Genomic DNA, 13,055 nt, shown 5'->3' with positions numbered 1-13,055 from the left:
TAGGATATTCTTGTTCATCAAGGTTGGGACATGTTGATTTTTCTGGTGCAGTGAAGACTAGCATTAATTTATGAACATGATAATTACTTTTGATGATTTATATGTCTTCTTTTAGCATTTACAATTTTTTTATCAAGCAATTATACTTCAGAAATTCAACCATACAAGAATAAGAAAAGTAGAGATCACAACGCACATAATCAACATAATGTTTACCTTGGGCAAACCCACTTGGGGTAAAAACCCAACAATTATTTCTTTAGAGAATCAAATTCAACAAGAGATATCAAAGTCAAAGCTATGGACAAATTAACCAACAAGATCATCCACCAAGTGTCTAAGTCAAGCTCTTCAAACTGAATGTAATAGGAATCAATCTTCTACAAGGATTTGCAGAGAATTCAACTCCCTTTCCATAAAGTTAGACCACATTAGATTTGGTGTTCTTGCATAGAAATAACCACAGAGATGATGCCTCCTTGCACCATAAAGTGTTAGCCTCCTTGCACAAAGAAGAATCACAGATACCTTAACCTTTTCCTCAGAGAATTCACCATGGAAACTCGACTACTTTGTACAGAGAAGAATCACATGCACTTGGCTACTTTCCACATAGAAGAATCACAAAAAGCTCAACTACATTTGCATAGAGACTACCACAAGGAACTCGACCCTTTGGCACATAAAACTTTGGCTTCCTTTTAAGAAATTAGTCTTGTATTTTGATGTTTATAACCAGCTCCTATTTCCCCTTCATTCTTCTCCTTGTTGACCTTCGTAATGATAGAAGAATTATATACTTTATGCTCAAATTGAATGGTCCTTGAGAAGTGGACGAGTGCCACATATATATAGTGAACACTAGGTTGAATGGGTGCCATGAATAGTTGGGCTGACTTGAAGAGAAGAGGGCCAACTTGGACAATTTGTGGTGCCAAAACAAAAATTTTAATTTTTCTTTTGATACATACAAAATAATTTAATTTTTCTTTTGAGCATGAAGAACATGTCTTTGCATAATATCAAAAATATATTATGAAGACCAATCATAGCTATAAACTTCAATAGGACATTCAAGAATTCCTTTGTGATGTAGCATAGAATGATGAGGAATTGAGTGATGGCTAATAAGGGGGTCAAAGCTCATGCTAGGATTTTGCCCATGCGTTTACCAAGTCTTGACCATTTTTTGCCTTTTCTAAATTTCTTTATTTGTGGGTTTTATATTCTTTTATCATTCTTTCAATTGCATCAACCTCTTAGGGAAAATTTTTGGGCCTTGACTTAGAGATGAGGATGAAAAGTGCCAGTCCCAATGAAAATGATGATTAGCCTAAAGGGTGGATGTGGATAATAAGGGATACATGGAATGTGGCAAGCATGGAGTACATTGGGCATGCTACTTCAATTAGTGTCTCCTATTAGTACCCCTCTAAAGTAATGATCGTAGGGGAGGTCACACTGCACTAGGGACAAAAGTTAACCTTCTAGGTGAAACATATGAACAAGGGTACAATAAAGAGAAATCAGTCTTCTTTCTTACCTTTGATCCATATTAATAAGCCCTAAAACATTAAATGAAAGAACATGATTACAAGAATGGTTAATGTACTTTCCAACAGATGACCCACCTTCCTTCAAGAAGCATGTTAGATGGGAGAGAGCATTGATTGAAGCATAAGTGTAGAGCTATGATGCAAAGTTGTCTATGGGTGTAGTTGAATGGCTGTTAAATGAGGAGAAAATTCCTCTCTTATGGGTTACGCACTTTTGGTGGGTAACATATGCCTAACCACCTTGGCACATTCTTTGAGCTTGTTTCACTTGCAGAGATGGTTATAACAACTATTTTCATGTCTCTGTGGGTTTCTCTTGAAGGAATAACCTTTCTTCTTGAAGAGTGTACCCTATCCATTTTTTATGTTTTGGGCATGCATTTGGCATCTCTAGGTGGCTAACTACCTCATCTAGGACAACACTTCCACCTTTGGGCACATCTTCCTAGAAAACATTATATTTGGATATAGTTTATTATTTATTGGTCAAAGGTTATAACTACCCTGGCACGGTTCTTAAGCGCTCACAATTTTGAGACTATATATTGTTTGTTTGATCATATGGTAAGGGGAAACAACTATTATTGGCACACTTATCAATACCACACATCTCATGGACTATTTTATATTGTTGTGGCTTCGTCAAAGTGGTCCCATAACTACTCTTTGCACACATCTCAAGGGTGCAACACTTTTGGGTGGGGGGGGATTTTATATTATTTGGTTTATAAAATGCCTTGTTAGAGAGTGCCCTTGTGGTTATTAAAGGTTATCTTTGATGATGTACACTTAGAGGATTATCCATGTGGATTGGAGAGATCTTACATGGTCAAACATGCCCATGTTGAGGGGGTTGTTTTGCATATGGAAAGAATAAGTGGCACCACCTCTATATATTATGTTTTACTGGCTTATTTTATTGTTAATGCTTTTGACTTGTAATGGAATTAGTTGGAGGATATTGCGTGTTTACTCCTCCCTAAGATATATATAGGTTTTGTATTGGATATTATTATTTTATTGGAGGTGGTTCTGAGCTTTTTATCTATATAAGATGAGCTCCTCTTATTGTAATGGTTGGTAAAAGTTTGGAGAATGACTAGATACTATTGGTTGGTGTTATTGGAACTTGAGGCACATGCTTTGATTTAAATTGCTCAACACTATTGCTCATATTTCTTGCATCAAATATGTCATTGAATGGGTTGGAAACTTGGTAATCGTGTCCCTTGTCAAAGGAATCTTCACTGTGGTTCATTCCCCTTCTAAGTCTCTGTGTCTATTGTTGGACAATGTTGTTAATATGTTTTCTTTCTTCATTTGGATTAGCTGTAATATACATGATCTTGTTGGAGGCACACCCATTATGCATGTATGGGGGTCTTTCCCATTAGGAAAATTTTTGTTTGAGTGAGCAATAACAGATGTTTGTTGTAGGTTCTTCATTTTGGCTATATGCTTACATATCATCATGAGAAACTCCATATGCCCAATAATGTTTTGGGCATTAATCTTGCTCTCAACCTACCTCAAAAAACTATAAAATCAACTCTTCCCTTTGTTCACAAATATGAAATCATATCAAGGTATGAATCAGCATTTTGATTTGTTGTCCTATGCCTCATCCTTCATTCCTTGTGATATTATTTGATTGGCTTAGCCTATTATAGGGATACCACCCTTGTGCCAGAAGAGGGCCAATTTAAAGTGAAAAGAAGGTTGATGTGGTAATGATGGGAAACCATTTTGGGTTCCACAATGTTTGCATTTTTGTTTTAGGACTTTACCACAAGAAGTGCACACTTGGGTGGCAAAAGTCTAAAAGGAAAAAAAAATGTTGATGATTAATGAGAATGCTTTTGGTAACCCAAGGAACTTGTACAAGTTGAAGGTGATCTATGAAGGCTACAGTGACAAAGATCAACAAAAGTGCTTCAAGGAATCAAAGTGATTTGACTATCTTTCAACCAAGAGTCAAAGGTTGATCAAGTGTTTCAAATAGGTCTTTCAACCATCTAGACAATGTTGTTGTTTACTTCTTTTTCATAAAGGCCCTACATATTTTTCTGGTCACGCATGTTTGATACCATGTTGGTAATCAAAAGGTTTCCTACCAGAGGAACAACACAATAGAGAAATAATCTCATAGATTAAAGATCAAGACAACAAGATTTACATGATAAAACCCACAAAATGGGAAACAACCATGGGGCAATAGAAACATTGTATTTCTTTTAAGAATGATTACGTCCAATACAATATTCCTATATCTTTGGTTGTCATTAACAAGTGACCCTTTAGATATTGAAATAGAGATCATGGACTACTAAGGTCATTAGAAATTATCAACTATTGTGAATGCCAAAAATCTGAGGACTATTGAATCATCTATGTACAATATTGAATGGAGACCATTAGATAACTAATGTACAAAAGTTCATTTAAAGCACATGGAAAGAACATTATTTCGAGTTGGTATTCAATTATCCCTTATTGTCTAATATCCTAACACTTTTATATAGGACTAAACTCCTAATTGATTTGCAAAGTACCAATGCATTCCATGTTTGATTTATTTATTCTGAGCACTCAAAAGTTGAGGACCTCAATTTTTAGCTTCTAGTTGGCTCATGTATACTCAGGTATGTTACAAAGGTCCCTAGGATTGTTGTGATGAACTCAAGGATTATCTTCCAAGGTTTCTCACTAATCATGCCCCTATGCAGGTATTATTAGTAGAAACTTGATTTGTTTAGGTTGGATTGTAATAGTTAGATAGACTTGAAATTCTACAAGGGTGTCATTTTAACCCTATAAATGAAAAATGTTATCATATTTTGTATTTAGGTTTTTTTTTATGATGTGTTATGTGGCCTTAAAGAGGTTTACAACTTTTTTCCCTCTTATATATAACCATTTTCATGTTTTTTTAAATTCCTTATATTTTTGTTACATCGATTATATATGAAACCTGGGGTAGTATAAGCCTTATAGCAGTAGTTAACTCATGATATCCCGATGGAAAATAAAATGAAAATGCATTCATAATTGTCCTTTTTATAATCTAAATTTCCATGTTTCATGTGGATGGGGAAGAGGACAACTATGGGTATGGGGATTGGGATTTCAGTTTTTAAAAATTGGGTTGTGGGGGAATGTCAAGGTATGTCACATTTTAAATGTGAAGTATGTAAAACCCAAAACAATTCAATGACCATTGAAATTGATCTTAAACAATAAAATTTAAAATATAGAACAATATGATCAATTAGAAATAAAACACCACAACAATTATCATTCATGATACACACCCACTTTGTTTTGCTTATCGAGAAACCTTTGACCTCTGTAATTGCTTCAATTGATTAGAACAAAGTGTACATTGGCATTCGGTCTTTTCCTCCGCCCTTGGCTTCCCTTACCCTATAATCATATTTACACAAGGGATTGAGAGGATTGTTTGGACCTTCCATGCCGTGGAATAGAGAAGTTGAAAGACCCCATAAACCATAAACTTGTAATTTTGGCCTTGGCCTTGGCCCAAAATTTCTTGGTGGTGCTTCCCGAATGAAAATTTTGTACCTAAATGGATTAGAAAATAGTTGGTTAAAGTTATTTCTTATATTTTATTATTCTAGTGGCCACTACAAATAGTGCTTTGCTAAAAAATTGGCTTAGTAAGCCTTGTATTGTCTCCTTGTCTAACGTTGTTGGAAATATGAAACATAATTTGCATAATAAAACAAACTTTAGGTTTATTTTTGGGAGATACATTGGGCCCACTAGAGATGTCCAAGGCTTTGTTGTTGGGCCCATTTTTAGTCGAAACACTCTTTAAAATTATTAATTTTCAAAATGCATTGTCCTTTTCTCTTTTGGGCGGAGACATCCTTTGTTGTAGGAATAGGTGGATGACTCGTTCAAGCATGGGGGCGTCCCCAATAGTTGGGCATGTTTATGTTCTTGTTCTATGTACAAAAAATCATATTCCATCTTGAGGATGTCTCCTATAGGCCAGTGGATGTGTTCTCCAACGACATAGTCTATAATTGTTGGTATGGATGTGTTTGGATGTAAGGCTCCCTAAGCAATCCCTTTTATCAAGGTTTGAATCCAAGTTTATAAATATGGAGTTATCATAGAAAAACATTTCAATCATAATGAAGCTTTGCACACTAGTCCCTTTAATGGTACTTATGGAATATATGACTTGCTAATTCAAGGGATAACTTTGTGCAAATAGATGGATTCTAAAACTTGTTAATGGTTGAAACATATGCCTTGCAACACATGTTATCTTTATTGGACAAGTTTGATGTGTAAGAGACAACTTATATGAGTTTGCCCCATATTTTCCCTATTGAAGTGTTGTAAGTAAAGAGATATTGCTAGAGGAAACATAAAAAATTGAAGGCTCGGCTACAATGTTGGAAATATTGAGAGGGGGGGTAAATTAGTATTCCTTAGCAATTAGCACTTTTAAATATTTTCATAGAATTAGTTAATATTCAATTATTATTAATGTTTATGCAGTAATAACAATAAATAATAGAACGCATTAGACACAAGAATTTTAGGTGGAAAATCCCCTCCAGGTCAAAAACCATTGAATGCTTTTCTAATAAATTCTTTAATCTTCAGTGCCAACTGAAATGAAAGCAACAACTTGCTAGAATTCTAGTAAAGCATTCTTCTCTAGCTCCCACTTGAAGGACGCCCCAATGCCCTTGTTTCTTCAGTAGTCAACTAAATGGATGCCCCAACATCCTAGGCCAACCTACCACCTTGAAGTGTTCACAATCTCCAACCTGTAGGTGACTTCATGCACCAACCTAGCACCTCTCTGCCACCCTATAATGACTGAAATGAGACAAGAGTGTGGATTCCCATACCAGGGACAACGATCCACAATACAATATGATTTACAATGATTTTGACCGAACACCCAATCACATTATGACTTGCAACCCCACCATGACATCATCCCAACAGAGACTCCTATACCTCCCAATAATGCATTTTCGACTCTAGGTAGATTGAATCTTTTACAATAATGACTCTTCCAGTGATTACACTTTTACAAATGACTCTTTTACAACTTTACAATGATGACTCTTTGATTTGAAAATGGGGCACTTAGGCTTCTTGTCTAACTTACAAGAACCTCTCCCACTTCCAAAGCTTGAATATTCCCAAGTCTTATTTGTTAACCAATGCGGAATTAAGAAATGCTTGAAAATATAAGTGTATGTTGATAATTGTTTTTAACTAATTACATGCTTTAATTTATGTTGTTGTGTTGTAAGTTGATGTGCTTAAATTGATATATAAATGCATATAACAGTAAATAAAATAGCAGAGATAATGCAGCAATAAAACACACAGAAAAGCAACAATTTAATTAGGAGTTCACCCACAACTCTTGGGCTACATCTCCGTGAGCTCTAATCAACTCAACTAGGCTCTCTGGGATTAGGGTATAAGTCCTTTTCACAAGCTCTCGGCTCAACTCCTACTGTTCTACACAGAAACAGTGGGTTCAGACACCATTTTATCCCTTGTCTCTTGAAGCTCTGGCTCTTGGCTCTTGGTTCTAGCTCTTTGGCTTTGATCTGGCTTTTCAGCTCTGGCTCTGGCTTTGGCTTCTTTCTGCCCTCTATCAGTTTATAGCCCTCTTGGCTTTTCACTTGACTTCGAAGTGACTCCCTTGGCTACCTTTGTGCTTCTATGCTGCCTCCTTCGCCTTAGCTTCCTGCCTTGGCTTCACTTTTAGCAATAAAAACCCCAATAATCAACCTCAGCAACCAACAGTCTTCCACTGTCTCTGTCGTTATGTTGCTTTTAAGCCAAATCGGCGTTGCCTGTTCATTTTCCCTTTCGGGCTCTTTGTCTTCTAGCCTTTGTCCACTCAAATCCCTTCTTTGAGCATTAGCAATCATTGTTAAACGCCCTCAGGGATGGATGCCACCTATTTTGTAACATAAGGAACCACCGACGCTTGGAATCCCCAAATTTTGGCATTCTCGGCTTACACAGGCAAATATACCAGACACGGGAAAAATCCACAGAAAACACTGTTCATCGAGACTTCAAATGTCTTCAAATCTTATCTATTCTCCTATCAGGTCCGCCTGTGAGTCGCTATCGCATGTCGCAAATGGCCCTGTTCCAAGGTTTCCCTTCGTATTTTAAAAATACGTTAAAAAACTAAAATCCCGCAAATATGGCCTTGGGCGGATTTGAAATGACATTTAATAGCCTTAAGGAACCCTTTCGGGTCCGGTTTATCGCATCGGCGCTTTATCCTTTGTATTTCGTTTGATAAACGAAATACGCAAATACAAAGGGAATTGGCGTTTTACGGATTTCAAATTATATTAAATCTCATTTATCGCCCCGTCGGGTCCATATATATATATATATATCGCATTGCATATGGTATCGGCCCTGCTCTTTTGAATAACTCCGATGTGATATTGTGATGCAACTTGTCGCAATCACAAATCGCACATACCCCGGGCCGTTTAGTGTGCGCTCCACTGTGATCGCCGATTACGATTTTGTGATCGCAATGGCCATGTATTATGCTTTGATATCCTCTGATAGCCATTGCCGATTGTGATTGCTGATAAGATCTAGACCATTAATCAGCTAGATCTGACAGCTCCGATTCGAGGTTGATTTGACCGCCGATAAGGCTGTTTTTGCTCATTTCTTCGTATTTTTAAGGTTTCGATAGTGTAATCCGATATTTCTAAGACTTCTCCTTTTGCAATGGATTTTTTGTTTTGGATTCTTAGAAGACTTGAAAATTTAGAGGGTTATCCAAGATTCATTTTTGGATCACGCCTTCCCACTAAGAGAACTTTTGGTCTCCAAAATACTGATATACTGATCTGAACAGTAAATGAGAGTGACTCACTCTCTTTTTTCAGCTTCCCTACACTTGCCTTTGCATAGTTCCTCTACACCAATAGTGTTTGACCACTTCCCTTCTTGGATGGGCTGGTCTTCCTGAAAAGAACTGTCTTCCTCCTTGCCTTCCTGCAGAACCCCTGTTGAAAGAGTTATAGAAGGTAGTTTGAAATCCTCTGCCTTGATCATTGATCCAAAGTGGCTAAACAAATGTGAAGTACATCTGCTCCACAAAACTTTCATTTGTACCTGTTTGAGAAGTTGCCAACAACATCTGTTAACAACAACAGGCATACAGACAACAACTGGATGGACTAACTCATGCTTCAACAAAAGAAACAGATTTCACATCTTGTGAACACCTCCATGTGTTGTATCTACATACAAATGATGGACTAGATAACAAGCCCACAAAACATGCCTTTAAACAAATGACCATTCAAGTCAAGCATGTAGAAAAAGACCATTTGGAGACCAATTTAACTTCTCCCAAGTCAACATGGCATCACATGCATGTCAAAGCAATCAACGCTGCAAGTTAATCACACATACATGTTCAAAAACAATGAAATAATCAACATCCTTGTGTTCATGCATCTCATACTCATGCATGCATTTCATCCTTCAACTTTCACTTAAGCACACTGTACTTTCGAAGCTGAAATGAAATATAATGTAGATGCATCAATAGATATGCAATCTCAATCGGATAAGAACTCTAACCATTCTTTACCAATCCCTTTCAAAGGTATTACCTTTGTCTACACATCAACATCATCATGGGAATCATTCTAAGACACATCATTCCTGGAATCTTCACTTCCATTTCTGCCATCTTCTCTTTCCACTTTCTTCAGCTTTTGTGAAAGAATTGTTGGATTCAAAGTCCAACATATTTCAGCAAGATGTCCTTGCTTATGGCAGTAAGTGCATGGCATGTGCATCCTCTTGACAGCATGATTTGCCTTGTCCAATGGAGCTTGGGCTTCTTGCTTCTTTTTCTTCTTCTGCTTCCTGTATGTGGCCATTCTCTTCCAACATCTAGAAACATTATGGTTATCCAACCCACAAAAGGAACATGCAATTCTTTTCCCATACATATGTGGAAATTTATCATGCTTTGCAAAATCAAAAGGAATATGTTTAGAACCAGTTTTATACCTTTCTCTTTCACCTTTATTGCCTTCATGTGAAGGTGAAGCAAAAGAAGAAGTGGCTCCCTTTATCAATCTCTTCAAGGTTGTTGGAGTCTCCCCAACTCTCTGGTTCAAGTGTGTGCTTCTGAACACCTGCATCCTACAAATGATGTTTCAAGCTATTGCATTCCTCCTGAATACAATCTTCACACTCTGCAATGTAACCCCTTCTTGGAGCTGTTTCAATGGCCTTCATGGCAACGTTGGAACTTTCTCCATAAGCTTTTCCATAGCCAAGACCCAAATACTTAGGCCTTTCCTCAATCATTATTGGCTCAACAATACCTTGTGCATGTCTACCCAAGCCCTTTCCTTCATAGCCCATATTGAACATTAGCTTGGAACCTATGCCTCTTGTGTGTTTTTCAAAAGAACCAATATAAGCATCCTTAAAGGAATTTGAAGACAAACTGGAATGGTTTACCTATTCTTCAAGCTGATACTTGACTAAGGCTTCTTGGGCAACAAAGAGTTGTGTCGCCAACTCATGCATCCTCTTCAAGTTCATATTTGCAATATGAAGTTGCCTCTCCATTTCTTGCAATTTGTCAAAAAGAAACTGCTTCTCTTCCTTCATGGAATTCAACTTCTCTCTAACTCTGCTGCTCTTCCTTCCATCCTCATACATTTCTCTCACCATATCCATCATGGTGGACAATTCTTGCTTCATGTCTTCATCAAAGAATCTTATGAAGAGAGTAGAATTTGAGGACCCACTTGTAGAAGTTGTCATTATGCCAATGAAAAAAAAAAAACAAATAAACAAACAAAAACAAAAACAAAACAAAACAAAAAAACAAAACTTCAATGAGATAAATAAAGAGCTTATTCAGCAACCTTTTGCAACAAACCTCTTGTGCTCCAAAGATTGCCTTGAGGTCCTTTGGGATAAGAAGAGTGTCTTCGGCTCTCTTTCCTTGCCCTTCCTGGACTGAGCTATCAACAGCTTTCCCTTTACCTCTGCAAACTCGGAAAATAGTCAGTGTGCAACAATCATACAATCAGCGTCTGATTGTTTAAACACCTTTTAGACAAGCAATCTTTGCTCTGTCAATCAAGCATTCTGATATAACCTTCTTTGAAGGTGGGGTTAACCAAACTTAAGCTTTGATACCACCTGATCTGAAAATGGGACGCTTAGGCTTTTTGTCTAACTTACAAGAACCTCTCCCACTTCCAAAGCTTGAATATTCCCAAGTCTTATTGATTAACCAACGTGGAATTAAGAAATGCTTGAAAATATAGGTGTATGTTGATAATTGTTTTTAACTGATTACATGCTTTAATTTCTGTTGTTGTGTTGTAAGTTGATGTGCTTAAACTGATATATAAATGCATATAACAGTAAATAAAACAGCAGAAACAATGCAACAATAAAACACACACAGAAGTAGCAATTTAATTAGGAGTTCACCCACAACTCTTGGGCTACATCTCCGTGAGCTCTAGTCAACTCAACTAGGCTATCTGGGATTAGGGTATAAGTCCTTTTTACAAGCTCTTGGCTTAACTTTTGTTTTTCTACACAGAAACAATGGGTTCAGACACCATTTTATCCCTTGGCTCTTGAACTCTGGCTCTTGGCTCTGGCTCTTGGTTCTGGCTCTTTGGCTCTGACTCTGGCTCTTCTACTCTAGCTCTGGCTTTGGCTTCTTTCTGCCCTCTATCAGTTTACAGCCCTCTTGGCTTTTCACTTAACTACCAAGTGACTCCCTTGGTTGCCTTTGTGCTTCTGTGTTGCCTCCTTTGCCTTAGCTTCCTACCTTGGCTTCACTTTCAGCAACAAAAACCCCAATAATAAACCTCAGCAACCAACAATCTACCATTGCCTCTGTCGTTCTGTCGCTTTTAAGCCAAATCGGCGCTCCCTATTCATTTTCCCTTTCGGGCTCTCTGTCTTCCACCCTTTGTCCGCTCAAATCCCTTCTTTGAGCATTAGCAATCATTGCTAAATGCCCTCAGGGATGAATGCCACCTATTATGTAACGTAAGGAACCATCGGCGCTTGGAATCCCCAAATTTTGGCATTCTCCGCTTACACGGGATCATATACCAGACACGGGAAAAATCCACAGAAAACACTATTCATCGAGACTTCAAATGTCATCAAATCCGGTCTATTCTCCTATCGAGTCTGCCTATGAGTTGCTATCGCATGTCGCAAATGGCCCTGTTCCAAGGTTTTCCTTCGTATTTAAAAAATACGTTAAAACAATAAAATCCTGCAAATGTGGCCTTGGGCGGATTTGAAATGACATTTAATAGCCTTAAGGAACCCTTTCGAGTCCAGTGTATATTTCGTTTGATAAAAGAAATACGCAAATACAAAGGGAACTGGCATTTTACGGATTTTAAATTATATTAAATCTCGTTTATCGCCCCGTCGGGTCCGTGTGTGTGTGTGTGTGTGTGTGTGTGTGTGTATATATATATATATATATATATCGCATCGTATATGGTATCGGCCTTGCTCTTTTGAATAACTCCGATGCGATATTGCGATGCGACTTGTCGCAATCGTAAATCGCACATACCCCGGGTCGTTTAGTATGCGCTCCACTGTGATCGCCGATTGCGCTTTTGCGATCGCAATTGCCATGTATTATGCTCCGATATCCTCCAATAGCCACCACCGATTGCGATTGCCAATCAGATCTGGACCGTTGATTGGCTAGATTCGACGGCCCCGATACAAGGTTGCTTTGACCGCCAATAAGCTTGTTTTTGCTCATTTCTTCGTATTTTTAAGGTTCTAATAGTGTAATCTGATATTTCTAAGACTTCTCCTTTTGTGATGGATTTTTTTTGGATTTTTAGAAGACTTGAAGATTTAGAGGGCTATCCAGGATCCATTTTTGGATCACTCTTAGCCTTGACACTTCTTCACAATATACGGATGGTTGTCATGTCTTCAAAGGATGTCTTGTTGCAATGCTTCCTTTGATTTGATACTTCTACTCTTGAATTCTTGCTTGAAGTTGTACTTGAATATTTTTCTACCTGCATGCAAAATTTACCCAACAAAACTAATCCCAAAACAAAACAAAATACCCTTCAACTTACCCCTACCTGCAAAGCACATGTAAGTGCATAATAATGAATAAATACAAATTAAAATTACAATGCATACCTAAAGTGTGATTGTCACTTTTGTTGTTGACTTGTTGCAACAGTAGACAAAGACTCCCACTCTTGATATAGGCTGGACTCTATGCAAGACTATATCCAAAACTGACCTAATGATATATACAATAAAAACTGATGACAGACCCTAGACTTGTGATGGACCAAGTTCTAAGTACAACAACGGAGACCATTCTATCAACTATGAAAAGACAAGTAACATGAACTTACAACATCATATAGATTTAGTAGACTTGGTGTAGCA

This window comes from Pinus tabuliformis, chromosome 4_2 (genome assembly GCF_031772625.1).
Source record: "Pinus tabuliformis cultivar Carrire ecotype Pingquan chromosome 4_2, CPIR1, whole genome shotgun sequence".
NCBI lineage: Eukaryota > Viridiplantae > Streptophyta > Pinopsida > Pinales > Pinaceae > Pinus > Pinus tabuliformis.
This window is presented reverse-complemented; position numbering follows the sequence as displayed.